Source organism: Anguilla anguilla, chromosome 2 (assembly GCF_013347855.1).
Source record: "Anguilla anguilla isolate fAngAng1 chromosome 2, fAngAng1.pri, whole genome shotgun sequence".
Lineage (NCBI taxonomy): Eukaryota > Metazoa > Chordata > Actinopteri > Anguilliformes > Anguillidae > Anguilla > Anguilla anguilla.
Genome location: NC_049202.1, coordinates 28187045 through 28197764, shown reverse-complemented (window position 1 = coordinate 28197764; position 10720 = coordinate 28187045). Strand labels below are relative to the sequence as shown.

The window sequence follows — 10720 nt, the reverse complement described above, 5'->3', positions numbered from 1 at the left end:
ACCGTAGTACACACGTGCTTCTATTCTTAGGTGTGAAGTAGAGGGATTCCAACAAAAGCATCCTTCTTCACTGGAAGCAGTGCATACTTACAAACTGAATCAAGTGCAGGGGTGTATATCAAGGCTGAGTTTAGATCAGAAAGCAGAAAAATACCCAAATGAGTAGAAGCCAAAGGATAGTCAAAGTAATTTGTATTCTCTTTAAATTCATTGTAAAAGGGAACCCTGCCTGTTAAGACACTTAGGCCTTAAAATGGTCTAAATGCCTTCAATTATATAAACATGTCATAAAAACCCAGATCTTCATCGTTTTTATTTATTTGATGAGGCTGTCCTCGGCGCTTTCCTGCTGAGTAGTGTCCCGCTCTGGCTCGAATCAAAAAGGCTGAACAGAACATTTTAAATGCTGCTCAATCGACAAGAGCTATGGACAGGAGACCCGTGCAATCTCCCAGGCCTTCCACTGCTGCAGAAGCTTCTGAGGTAGCAGTGGGTCATCCCATCCCCTGTGCTTGTCCCAAAGGTGCCTGACAAGTATCTTAGCTCTGGTGGTGTAGGGTAAGATGAACCCCAAGGAGTCATACTGACTCGCCAGCACTTTGTACATGTTGCGCATCGTGGGAACACCGTAGTCCACATGGCGATGCTTGCAGCCTAGGACATCGGTGTGGAAGAGCCAGCTTAGCCCTAGAGTGGATTCCGGGGCATCTGTCTTGATCTGAGCCAGCCATAGTTCAACACTAGCAGAGCGGCTCTCTTCTAGTAGGTGACTTATAACATTGGTTTCATTGCTGGCCCACTGAAGCAGCTCAAAGTCTGCAGATGCTAGGAGGGCTCTCTTCTCAACTGAGATCCTCACCTCCTCATCTGGCTGGCTGTTATCGGTGACGTGGTGCTATAAGGCAAACGTGGCACAGCAGGGGCTACACGTCATTCCAAACGGTAGCACCTGCCACTCATACAACGCAGGGGGATCTCTTGACTGACATCCTGCCAAACGAATCTGAGCAAGGCACGATTTTCTGGGAGGAGGCAAATCTGGTGGAACATGCCTCTGATGTCTCCACTGACTGCCACTGCATGCTCTTGGAAGCGTAGCAGGACTCCCAAAAGTGATGCTCCTAAGGTCGGCCCAAGCAGCAGGTAGTTGTTCAGGTTCTGTCCTCGATACTGATAGGAGCAGTTAAATACCAGTCTATTCTTGCCATTATAGGTTCACCATATGGTGAGGGATATACTATGCCTCACGACCTTCCTCAACTGGTACGTCAGGGCCACACTTGATGACAGAGCCTGCCTTGATCAGTTTCCCCATCTCCACTCTGTAGGCTTCAGCCTGTGCAGGGTCTCTAGCCAGTCGCCTTTCTACGATTCATAAACTCGGCATGACGGCTTCTTTAGTAGCCTGAAGGAGTGACATGTCTCTTCAGCAGAGCAGCGGGGTGGTGTAACGTAGTATGCTGTCGACCTCTACTCTGATGGTTTTGGTCTCGAGGATGCTGATGGCCTGTTAGTCCTGCCTTGAACGAGTAACTAGTTTCTAACTTCGGAATGGAACAGTATTGACCTGCCATAGTTTCTCAACGTGTTTCATCAGCTTGCTCACCTGGGGCGTTACTGTTGTCAATAGGCACTGCTGTGGTCAGGCGAGGTGACAGACCACACTAGCTGGGGCCTGCAGAACCCAGCTATGCCTCGTGCGAATGGCAACAGGCTCTCCTGGAGGTCCGAACCTGACCAGTTCAATGGGGGTGACGACATGGGGGTGGTCACTCGCAATGAGAAGCAAGGGCTTAATGTTTGTGAGGGTCCGTATGGGAAGGCTAATAAGGTGCAGTAATTCTTCCAGAGTTGCTCCATGGGGTAGGTATGGCCTGCTAGTCCAATGCAAGCAGTGATAAAAGCACCTGTAATCTTGAACTTGGTCTTTGGCCTTGCAGGAGAAGAAATGGAGAACGACACATGCACCGTGGAGGGTCTGCACATCCTGTCTAATTGTGCGTAGTGGTAGGTCCTCTGGGGTCCTTTGCACACCTAACTTCTCTGCTGCATCCGGCAACAGCATAGTTCTCTCTGAACTGTTGTCCAGTATGGTGTAGGTGTTGATTGTTCGGTCACCATGGTGAATGCGGACTTTGACAACTTTCAGAAGGACCTGGCTGCCTTCTGTGGGTCTGTCTACATACAGAACCTCTGTCATGGCTCTTGTGCCATGGCTCTCCACTGCTGGTATTGTCACTGACTCCTTAGGTGGTTTCACATTGACCTCTTGCAGCACCTGGAGGTGCTTCCCTTGGCATAGGCTACATGTCTTTTTCAAGTTGCACTGGGCCGCCTGGTGTGGCCGTGCACAGCGCTAATACCTCTTGTTACTCTTTATCCATTCTGTCAGCTGATCCTTAGTTAGCCTGGATACTGCTATACACTGACTGAGATAGTGTTCCTCATTGTTGCAGAACAGACAGTATGACTTGCTCTTGTTCCCTTTGAAGGAGCTACCTGGCACTGGAACCTCGGGTTTCTTAACTGCGTCCTTCACACCGTGGAGGACAGTGATGGATCGCTTACCCTGCCGTCCCTCAGGTCTGGACACCGGCTTCTCCTTAGCCCCTCTCACAGCTAACTGTCCTTCGGAGTCCTGGCACCAGGACTCGTATTTCAGCCACTCTGAAAGATCAGTTAAGGTGTGGGTTTGTGTGCCCCGATGGAACAAGCAGCTTACTTACCAGACGAGCAACATGTGAGCCATACTGTAATTCCACTTATCCCTCGGGGCCTAGTGTTCTCAGCATTCCCACAAGTGACTGTATCTGGAGCGCAAACTTCTCAAATGCAGCAAGGTCTCCACGCCTGACGTCCGGTGAGTCCATCACAACAGAAATACGCCTCAGTGCTATCTGATGTGGTTGGCTAAACTTGTCATTCAGGGCGACCATTGTGTCTGAGAAGGCCATTGGAGAGTTGAGGTAAGCGTCTGCTATTAACATGGCCTCTTCTAGGTGCAGGTGATCGACCAACACTTGGTATTTAAACAGCTCGGTTGCATCATGTGGTAAGAGGTTCTCCAGTGAGATCTTGAGCCGTGCAAACTCACTTGAGTCCCGACATGAGAAGTTGGGGATTGTTGGGCGTGGCCCATAGTAACTCGGCTCTGAGATGGAATTCTTACCCTGAGGCAGTCTGGAGGGCAGTGGCTGTGTCCATGACATGTCTGGATGCTGCTGTGGGGGCGCTGGGTTGCAGCCAGGCTCACTCCTGTGACCACCATAAGCTGTAGGATACCTGGGCTCAGCTGGAAGACAACTGTGTGGCCACAGTGGAGGCTGAACCGGCTTGAACCAGGGAGGTGGATAATGGGCAGTGTTATCCCATGGCCTCGTAGCAGGAGGGGCATCACATGCTGAGTGTTGAACTTGTGGCAGGTGCGTAAGCAGCTTAGTAGTTGTGGGTGGCACTGCCTCTTCCCTAACGCATGGAAGCTCTTCTACTCTCCTATTAAGGTGATGTAGCTTTGGTGGGTCACTAGGCAGCAACACTTCCCCTACTGTGTCTGGCTGTGGTGGCAGTGCAGGCCAGTCATCCTCTTCCTCACCATCAGGTTCACTTCCAACCGGTGGCTGTGGTTGCATGACCATTAGCTCTGGCTTGCGGGTATGAAGAGAAGATGGGCTCTGTAGGCTCTGGACATCATCCACTAACTGTCTCATTTCTGCTTGCAGTGCTCTAAGCTCAACTAGATCTGATAACATGTGTCACTGTGTCTGCTGCATGAGGTGCCTCTCATGACGAATGTCCTCTAACTCTGCTCTACAATCCTCATATGGATGTCTGGGGTGCAGTGTGATCTTGTAACCGTTCCCTAAGCTCTCTCTCGAAATAGTGGGGGGGCTAGCTCACTCTCCTGGATGTGCTGTTGGCTCTCGGCTCCATTGTACAAGTCCATCTCTTGAAGAATAGCATCCCCCCTCTGCAGGCAACTTGGTGGGGGAGAGTCATAAGGGGAGGTGAGGGAGGTCATCCTGGCCTTACCCTCTTGGTGAGTAGTCTGTACTTCCTCTCTGTATCTCTGACTGATGTAGCCTAGATGATCCATATCCATATCCATATCCAAAGTGCAATCAGGATTCAGCTGTGCAGGACCCGCAGAAGTTCTCCTAGAGCGGGCTAAGTATCTGTTTTTTGCCATTAGTGTAGCTAGATTAGACTTCTACCTGTTTGGTAGTTTGCCCAGCATTAGTTTTGGTGTTTGTTTGTGAAGTGTAGTTTGAAGTGTAGTATCTTATTGGCCTCATTTGCTCTTAACTGACTGCATCAAGCAGGTATTGTGTGGAGCTAGTTAGCTGCTGGTTTGTGGGGCAATTGCTTAGTCACCAGCTGCTTTTCATTTGCTAATTAGGGCTTGTAGTCTGGCTTGGAGCGACGCTATATTAGAACTGTTTGGAGTTAGTTGGTCAGAAAGTGCAATCAGGATTCAGCTGTGCAGGACCCGCAGAAGTTCTCCTAGAGCGGGCTAAGTATCTGTTTTTTGCCATTAGTGTAGCTAGATTAGACTTCTACCTGTTTGGTAGTTTGCCCAGCATTAGTTTTGGTGTTTGTTTGTGAAGTGTAGTTTGAAGTGTAGTATCTTATTGGCCTCATTTGCTCTTAACTGACTGCATCAAGCAGGTATTGTGTGGAGCTAGTTAGCTGCTGGTTTGTGGGGCAATTGCTTAGTCACCAGCTGCTTTTCATTTGCTAATTAGGGCTTGTAGTCTGGCTTGGAGCGACGCTAGCGTCGCTCCCTCCCAGTTTGTGTCATTGTATCCCTATCCTTCTACCATCACCCTTCCTCTCTACTCCCTGTCCTCACTGCTATGCTATGTGCCCATCCCATCCCAACCTGTTCTCTCCCCTTCAGAACTCGCTTCTGCAGGCGAGGCCCCCCGCGGCGACGGAACCCCTCCAACCTTCGCTATCCCTCATTGACCCCCTGTGACAACTTCACGGTCACAGGAGGGCTATGGAACTGCCAGTCTGCTACGCGGAAGGCTGACTTCATTTCAGCCTACGCGTCCCTCCTCTCTTTACATTTCCTTGCCCTCACAGAGACCTGGATCACACCAGGCAACACTGCAACCCCTGCAGCCCTCTCCTCCTCCTTCTCTTTCTCTCACACCCCCCGCCCATCTGGCCGTGGTGGGGGCACAGGTTTGCTGATCTCTCCCTCCTGGAAATTCTCTGTTCTCCCCCTCTCTCACCTCTCCATCTCTACCTTTGAATACCACTCTGTCTCAATCACCTATCCTGTTAACTTGTATATTGTAGTTATCTATCGCCCTCCAGGGCCCCTGGGAAGCTTTCTTGATGAACTCGACACCCTGCTGAGCTCCTTCCCAGAGGATGGCACCCCACTGATCCTCCTGGGAGACTTCAACATCCACCTTGATGCCTCCCACTCCGCAGCCTTCCTGCCTCTACTTCACTCATTCGATCTCTCCCTAATGCACTCCCCACCAACACACAAAGCTGGCAACCTCCTAGACCTGGTTATCCTGAGGAATTGCTCTTCTTCCAATCCCACAGTGACCCCCCTGCACCAGTCTGACCACCACTTCATTTCCTTCTCCCTCCCTCTTACTCCCCTCCCTCCCTCCCCTCCATCCACTCCTACTGTCATGGTCCGCCGTAATCTCCGCTCCCTCTCTCCCTCCTCTCTCGCTTCCAGTGTCACTGCTTCACTCCCCACTCTTGAATCCTTCTCCAACCTTCCCACTGACTCTGCATCCTCCACTCTGTCTTCCTCGCTCTCCTCAGCACTTGACTCTCTCTGTCCTCTAGTCTCCAGGCAGGCACGCTCGTCCCCTCCCAGTCCGTGGATGTCTGACCCCCTCCGAACCAACCGGGCCAGCCTACGTGCAGCGGAGAGGAAGTGGAGGAAATCCATGGCTCAATCCGACCTGTCTGCCTACCAGTCTATGCTAGCTACATTTTCTACCGCTATAACCTCTGCCAAAATTAATTATTATCAAACAAAAATTCATAAATCTGCCTCTAACCCTCATCAGCTGTTCTCCATTTTCTCCTCTCTCCTCAGCACTCCTTCCCCACCTCAGTCCTCCCTCGCTGCAGATGACTTTGCAGTTTTCTTCGATGAGAAAATTGCAGACATCCGCAGCTCCTTCACGTCCACCACCACCCTTCCCCACTCCCCCAGCTCTGTTCCCTCCCCTTGTTTCTCCACTTTCTCTCCCCTCACTGACTCTGATGTTTCCCAGCTCCTACTCTCCCACCGCCCTACCACCTGTGCTCTTGACCCCATCCCTTCCTCTCTCCTCCAGACCATCACACCTGACATCCTCCCATATGTCACCTCCCTCGTGAACTCCTCCTTGTCTTCTGGATGTTTCCCCTCTTCTTTCAAGCTGGCTCACGTCACCCCACTGCTGAAAAAGCCCACTCTGGATCCCTCTGTCATCCAGAACTACCGTCCTGTCTCCCTTCTCCCTTTCCTATCCAAAACAATTGAACGAGCTGCTTCTAATCAACTCTCCTCTTTTCTCTCCCTGAACAACCTCCTAGACCCCTACCAGTCTGGCTTCAGACCTGGCCACTCGACGGAGACCGCACTCCTCTCGGTCAATGAGTCGCTTCACGCCGCACAAGCAGCCTCCCATTCATCTGTCCTGATCCTCCTAGACCTTTCTGCTGCCTTTGACACCGTCAACCATCCCATCCTCCTGTCCTCCCTGGCAGCTATGGGGATCTGTGGCACAGCACTTGACTGGATTGAGTCCTACCTCTCCGGTCGCTCCTTCCAAGTCGCCTGGGCTGGTGCAGTATCAGCACCTCGCCCCCTTGCCACAGGAGTTCCCCAGGGCTCTGTCCTTGGTCCCCTCCTATTCTCCCTGTACACCCAATCTCTTGGTCCTGTAATCTCTGCCCATGGGTTGTCCTATCATTGTTATGCGGATGACACCCAACTCTTTCTCTCCTTCCCGCCCTCTGACACTCAGGTCTCTGCTCGCATCTCTGCTTGCCTGAGGGACATCCAGAGCTGGATGGATAACCACCATCTTAAGCTGAACCCAGGCAAGACGGAGATGATCTTCATCCCTGCTCCATCCTCTAACCTTCTCGACTTTTCTATTTCCCTGGGGGACACTGTGGTGTCATCACCCACCGCAAAAAACCTTGGAGTGGTGATGGACAACAGACTGTCCCTCTCCCAGAACATCACGGCGGTGAGTCGAACGTGCAGGTTCTTCCTGTACAACATCCGGAGAATCCGCCCCTTCCTCACCACCTACGCAACCCAGCTCCTGGTTCAAGCGATGGTCCTGTCCCGCTTGGACTACTGCAACTCGCTACTGGCTGGTCTGCCAGCATCCGCCATCAGACCCCTGCAGCTCATCCAGAATGCTGCAGCGCGTCTGGTCTACAACCTCCCCAGACATTCCCATGTCACCCCCCTGCTCACTGACCTCCACTGGCTGCCTGTTATGGCTCGCATCAAATTTAAGTCCTTGGTGCTTGCATACCAGGCAGCTAAGGGGTCAGCACCAGGGTACATTCAGAGGATCATCAGACCCTACACACCAGCCAGACCTCTCCGTTCGGCCACCTCTGGACGCTTGGCACCTCCCCCTCTCCGCGTCTGCACTTCCCGCTCCCGTCTGCTGTCTGTCCTGGCCCCTCGCTGGTGGAATGACCTCCCCGTGACGGTCAGAACAGCAGGGAATCTCACCACTTTCAAACGCAGACTGAAGACTCATCTCTTCAGGCTGCACCTCTCCCCACCCCTCTCTAGCCTATAGTTCAGCTCACTGTATCTAGCTAGGATAATTTGATTATGTTAGTGTATCTGGCAGGATTGTTTTTGTATGATTAGGTGTGATTCCAGTGCTAGTTTGTACTTGGTAGGATTCTTGCTTGCTGAACAAGCTTACTCTACAGGGTTGGAGTCCTGATCGATGTGATCACTTCTGGCACTACGATCCTTGCTTTACTCTAGTGTTTCTTTTGCGCCTCTACATCATGAAACCTATGCACTTGTTGTACGTCGCTCTGGATAAGAGCGTCTGCTAAATGCCTGTAATGTAATGTAATGTAATATCATAATCTGCATAGCGCGCAGGGGGACGAATGTGTCGTCTGGGGCATGCACCACGAGCCTCATACTTTGGAAATGGTTCCATCTCTGATGTAAACCCGGTGATATCCGGCTCGAAGGACCATAAAATGTAGTGGAGATAATAATATGCTCAGACTGGGCGCTAGTTCGGTGTTTGTCAGTAGGTTCACCCGGTGTGTCGGCCAGAACACCACTTAAGGTCACGTTTTCCGGAGTATGAATAAATAAAGGGCTGATAGAGGTTGATATGCTGTTTACTTCCTTTCTTTATTTCTCCTTTTGCAGCAACACATACAGGTATTCCAGTGCTTATGCAATAACAGCTGGATGTTATGGTTGTGTGTGGTTTTTCTATAGAGAAAGAATAACAAAAATACAACTGAATGGAGGATAACAAAACCTATACATACATTCATTTCACCCATATGTAGTAATATGCATAATATTACCAACCTAATATAAACAATAATTATAACAGAGAAAGTAATCAAATGGCTACAATTACATTTCTCTCTCTCCTTTACACTATCACAAAACAAACCCAAAACACTCGTCACATGGGTTTCTCAGGCATATTAACACTGTGTTAAGTTATTGCTAATGTTAACATAACACTTCCTGTTATTTATGATTCGTGTTAAATCCAAGCTACAGTTACATTTTGATGGGCTTCCTCTGTTCAAAAGTTCAAATACTCAATTTTAGCCTAGTTAAGGGTTATTAAAAGGAAAAAAAGTCGGCAAAACCATTTGCAATTGGAATTTTTAGTGGACTTAGCAAGCCAAAATGTTTGGAAGAATATCTAAAAAAATCTTGTGGAGGAGTTAAAAATGTTACATTCCGGATTTTTATTCAAGGGGAAAACCTTCTTCATAACAGTCTCATCAGTAATATGATGCCTCTTCTCGAGCATTTAGTAAAGGCATGAAGGGCCACACTGGATATTTTGGATGCGATAAGTGTGTCACTCGTGGCAGAAGAATCAATCAGTCAGTTGTTTTCCCTGAATTTGAAGCTCAAAAGAGGACTGATGAAAGTTTCAAATTAGCAACTGATGAGGAGTACCATACAAAAACATCCCCTCTGACATATACATACATTGGCATGGTGTCAAAATTCCCACATGATTATATGCATTTAGCTTGTCTAGGAGTGATGCGAAAATTAGTTGTGCTGTGTTACGTCGCCTGCCGCGCCTTCACCTCGTAAATCTCTTATTTCTGTACGATCTTTTGGAGGCGTGGTTTGTCACTGACATTTCTCAGCTGTTGCCGGTGTCTCACTCAACAGGCGTTTGCACGCCTTCACCCGTTGGTGTAATTGTGTGCACTTGTTTCCACTGTTTAAAGTCTCTGTTCACCAGTCACTCAGTGCGAGATTGTTTCCCCAGTTCACTGAGCCAGTCAAGCGTTTGTACCTGCTAGTTCTGATTTCCTGTTCGTTTTGATCCTTGCCTGTTTCTCAACCCTGTTTCTGCCTGCCCGTTTCCTGACCAGCTTGTCTCGTTTTTTTTTTTTTTACCCTGATTCTTCACCTGCCGTTTGTGTACCTTTGCCTTGGACTGCCCTGTACACCGACCTTCGTCTGTTACTGGACTACGGACCTGCTTCTGCCCCTTTTGTACTGTTGCTCCGCTGCCTGATTTACTGGATTACAGACTTTACCTGGACTTTGATTACAAGATGTACTATTCCTTTTGTACTGTTGCTCTGCTGATTGATTTCCTGGATCAATAACTTTTGCCTGTTAAACTGACTACGAGTGTGCTTATCCCTGAAATAAATCTCCGCTTTATTATTACCTCAGTTTCCGTCTGCATTCTGGTCCTAAACTCTCCAGTCCGCCACATGCTGTGGTCAAGTGGACTGCTTAAGACCAGATTACAATCAACGGACCTAAACAAAGTGTCAGAAAATCTCCAACAACTGAAAGACAATATCCCCACTGAATTTGCTCTAAAACCAAGAGGGCTGCATGAGAGCAGTAGGTGGAAGGCGACAGAGTGACGCCAATTCATGTTGTATTCAGGACCAGTTGTGCTACGAAATGTACTTTCCTCAGCCCTTTTCCAAAATTTCAGGTTGTTTTCCACAGCCATGTTCATCTTAGCTAGCCTAACTCTGTGTATGGACTTGAATGACTTTCCAAAGTCTTTGCTCATTACCTTTGTTTCACATTTTGGTGAGACATATGGAATGCAGTATATGTCATATAATATCCATGCTCTCATGCACCTTGCAGACGATGTCAGAGAACATGGGCATTTAAATGCAATATCAGGGTTTCTATTTGAAAACTATTTGGGGCAGCTGAAAAGGAATTCACAATTTCCTGTAGCTCAAATTATTTGTCGCTTATCAGAAATGGATTGCAGAATAGCAGAAGACATCTGTCAACCAATATCACATTGTATGCAACAAGAACACAATCGTGGTCCTGTACCTCTTAGCTGCCCATTGGTTTAAAAAGTAGTTCACAATTTGCACGTTATAATACAATACAGTGGTATAGAATTGAAGATGAAATTTGGAAATGATCATTGGACCAACGCAATGTCAATATTGTATTCAGGTTGTTGAATGGTTAGGGAGGACGTCCTCCGTTGGAGCA

The 10720-nt window shown here is 48.9% G+C and overlaps 1 long non-coding RNA gene across 1 annotated transcript; it reads left to right on the top strand.

The window, feature by feature from the left end:
• Nucleotides 1-352: 352 nt before the first annotated feature.
• On the top strand, nucleotides 353-9910 carry LOC118221817. Its single transcript, XR_004764182.1, has 2 exons — nucleotides 353-4036; nucleotides 9793-9910. It is a non-coding gene; the product is annotated as an uncharacterized LOC118221817 (long non-coding RNA).
• Nucleotides 9911-10720: the final 810 nt, after the last annotated feature.